This window comes from Mchenga conophoros, linkage group LG6 (genome assembly GCF_057382185.1).
Source record: "Mchenga conophoros isolate Kocher_MC1m ecotype Shallow Benthic linkage group LG6, M_conophoros_male_GT1.1, whole genome shotgun sequence".
NCBI lineage: Eukaryota > Metazoa > Chordata > Actinopteri > Cichliformes > Cichlidae > Mchenga > Mchenga conophoros.
The window spans coordinates 4,722,650-4,726,846 of NC_140531.1; positions in this window are offsets into that span (position 1 = coordinate 4,722,650).

A 4,197-nucleotide genomic window follows, 5' to 3' on the forward strand; every position below is an offset into this window, starting at 1 on the left:
TTTGCCCGCTCTGCATCCCGCTGGGCTTTAGCTGCACGCACCACAGATTCACGCAAACATGAGCCGAGATTTAGCACATTAGAACAAACTAATCTTCAGGCCATGTTCAGCCAATAAATGCAGTTTCATTTAGAGAAAGGACACTTCCCTCTGAGCGCCTGCTTCATATGCCTTATTGTGCAGTGGGCCGCTCCCTGAGGGTATGAATATTTACTTTCTGAATCCTTGTAGTGACTAAGTGACTCTGCTTTTTAGCTTCTCAGTTTTCCTGAAGGCTGCTGAAAACAATGACTTCACAGGCGATCACCTCACTTTTCCTGATGTAACAGCACTTTCAAGGATATTAAAGTTTCCTCATGAGTCTTGTTGATTTAAAATAAATGATTCATAGAGGAGATGGTAGCAACACAGCAACTTCCTGGACTTAATGACAGGAGATCAGTCTTTATAAAAATCTTGCTAAATGTGCAGGTGAACGCAAATGTTTTCAAATTCCTCAGACACAAATAAGCACGTACTCATGTTTCAGTTTTTATGTTTGTTTGTCAGTTGCAGAGTCCACGATGCATTTTGTCTAAGTTAGCATAAAGACGAGAAACAGAAACTATTACATCGTGTCTTTACTAGAGACTGAGACCTCTGTCAAATAATATGAATTGTTGTCAGATAAGCAAGTGCTACACACAGCTAATATGTTTTAGTAACATATCAGTTATGTGCAGATTTAAAATTTAAGCCCACCCAACAGGTGTTTTTATAAATTAATAGCACTTTCATTTAAAAAAAAAAAATAAGCATCAATTTTATGACACAGGGAGGATGGAGTGTATCCCAGCTGTCACTGGGTGAGAGGCAACGTACACCTAAGACACTCTCCAGTTTATCACAGGGCTAACACAGAGAACCATTCACACCTACAGACAATTTAGAATCAGTAATTAACCTGCAAAGCATATATTTAGGAGGAAATGAGGGTACCAAGAGAGAACACAGACAAGCAGACTCTACCCACACATTCACAAACCTGTACACATTCACACCATACATTCACAATACTGTATTTGCAACATTGACAAACCAAGCAGTTTATACAAACCCAGAACCTTCTTGGTGGAGGGGACGGTACTAAACACTGAAATCTCTGTCAAACAATGCTGCGCTCTACTGACAGCCAGCTACAGTCACATTCACATTTGCTGCCAGTGTAAAGACACTAATTAACCCGACCGGTTACTATAAATAAGCAAACCATTATTATTAAATATGTTTATACATTTTCCATTTTTTTAGATTGATTTTTTTTCTCTCTCCCTCCAATTGCTTATCCATGGTTGTGTCATTCAGGTCAGCTAGGATTATAGGAACACTGTATTTGCATCATTTTGTGCCTGGGTGATAATAAGTATCATTAAGTCAGGCGTGTCAAACATAAGGCCCAGGGGCTGGAATCAGCCCAGCAAAATCTCCTCCAAAATGTAAAGGAATGCATAAATTTTGGTCTTTTAAGTCTATTTTCATAAGTCTTACAGAAGATGAATTTCTGTGAATTAACAAAATCTTTCTATTTTCTGTTCACAGAGTCATGCTGACATATTTCTTTATCATGCAGAAAAAGAGTGCTGTTGAAACTGCACTTCTTTTTCTTATATGAATTAAATGTATGGTACTTAGTATTAGGATTCAAGTCCAGTGTCAGGATTCCTCCAGCTCTATACGAACAGAAGCATCTCTGTAAAGTCCTGGAAATTTCTAACTTATTCCTAAATTTACCTTGATTGCATTCCTCCAAATTTATTGCTGCACGTCATGATAGTGCATTGATTGTTAGATACACTATCACAATATTAATGTGTATGTGTGGTGGGGTTTGTGTGTAATCATGGCAAAATGTCATCTAAGAGACACCTATAGCAAACATGTACTATACTTTGGTAGGTGTTCATCTGTGAAAAGATTTATTGAATTCAGGAATTAATTCTCTTTCTCAAGTAGAGAAACTAGAGAAAAGCAAAATTGTGTTTCAATTTTCCTGCAACAGATAATTTGTTTACCCCACGTTTTTGTATGCTGTTAGAATCTAAAAGAAGAAAAGCATCAAGGAAAAGTGGATAAAAAAAAACAAGTACGTTATAATTTTGAACATTTACAGACTGCATCTCTGTGTGTATAGTTTCATATGGAAATCCGTTTAGCATGGTGGGTAAATAGATTACTACCCTGAGGGATTAGGGATTGCCTTACTGCTGGCCCACTAATCCCAAGCGCAGACTGTCAAGAGCCCTGACATGTCCGGGACTCCTTCAGCACAAAATGGCTTCTAACCTGTTTAAGACGCCAATCTAGTCCCACACACACCAACTAACAACGCCACTTCCTCCACCACCAACATGAATGTTCCTATCAGAGCTGTCACCAATGGAAAAGACAATGACGTTTGTCTTCAAAGTGGGAAGATTAGATGCTGCATGAGACAAAAGCAGACTCTTTGAAGTGATTTCTCTTCAGCAACTTAGCTGCACAGGAAGTTGGTGAGATTTATAAACTTCAGTCAAACTTAAAGACGTTTATGATCAAACCTATGAACATTTGAACAATTTCAGGGTGTGAATGAGTTTTTAATGTCTTTCAATTTCTTCTCTTAAGCACTTCAGTTTGCTTGTTCACAACATATTTGTAATAGTAAAGTAATTGTGTGTGAATTTTTATTACTGGCTGACAAAATGGAATGATACGATAACTAAAGTCCTCTTAACCATCATGGACACACGGACTTCATATGCATTTTGAATGTAACAATTTAGATCAATTGTTTTTAATATTAATTTGAGAGAGTGGGGACAGCATGAGTGACATAGCTAAAAGTTTCTGTAGTCTTTGGATGGAGGCATCATGTTATTTATGACATTTATGCTTACATTAATAATATGACAGTGTAGGCATATTATTATTGATATATACCATCAGTGCTTCATTGATCTTTTAGCTTGTATGTCATTGTAAAACCCCTTGTAAATGTTTATCTATGCATTTGTAACAAGTTAACATTTTGTCTTTGTGATTCTGTATGTAAGGTGTGGACATTACTAATTAGTTCACCGCTAACCAATTCAATAAGTGTATCTGTACAATTCCAGGGCAGTAACCTATTGTAACATGAAAACAGCATAGGCTGCACCAATACCGATACCCTAAATCAGAGAGAGATGGAGTGTGTCTTGTTTTCAGTTTCCTACATTTGATGCATTTTCTTTCCAAGTGCCTCCCAGTTCTAAGGTTGTGCTGGCTGAAGCACGGTCTCTCCTTGAAACAAATGGCGATAGGAAATCTCTTTGTCAGGACCGTGGCTAAGCCTAATCTAATGATTCTGATGACTGGGGGCCGTACTTAGCAGATTGCCACTGGCCTGCTTCAAACGAGCCGCTACGGATGGAAGTTTCCCAAGGATTAACACTTAAAGAAGAGCAAAGAGGGAGAGAGAAAGAAAGAAGACAGTCTCTGCCTTCTAGGGAATCCCCATTAAGTTGAGACTTGGGGTGGCAAAGAGGAATGTGTTTCTGCTGAGCTGTGATCCTGGTCTGTTTCACAAGTAATGGAAAAGCTGGCCTCCTCCATTTGATCTGTGACCGCTTCCAAGACTGAAACATGCAACTGCGATCGTTCCCCTGTCATATAATCTGACTGTAAACATGCACCCATTGATGGTAGATGTCATTTTGGTCTCTGTTAAAGAAGTAAGTAAGAATCTGCATCTGCTTTCTGCCATTTTTAAAAGCCTCCAACAGCAAAAACGTTTGTGCTTCAACAAAATACTACTGAGGTTCAGAAGAAATCCTCAGAAGGATCGACTGCAAAGTACAGGCCTTTATGCAGAAAAGGACATCCAGTGGGAAATGGTGATATGCAATCAGATATATCAGCTAACTAATTTGCCTAATCTTCATGGGGCTTTAGAGTGTGTTGAAAAAGAAGATAAAAGGGGCTAAAGGAACCATTCCAGACATTAGTCCCTGGAAATAAACATTATGAGGACTTCTGGAGAAAACACAGCATATGACAATAAAAACTTTGTTTGACAAAAATCGTCACTCAGAATGGAAACAACACCTGGCCAATATCTTGAAAGATTTTTACATGACAGATGGCATAATCGTAGCGGTCAAAACACACAAGGGCAGCATTTACCCATAAACAATGATT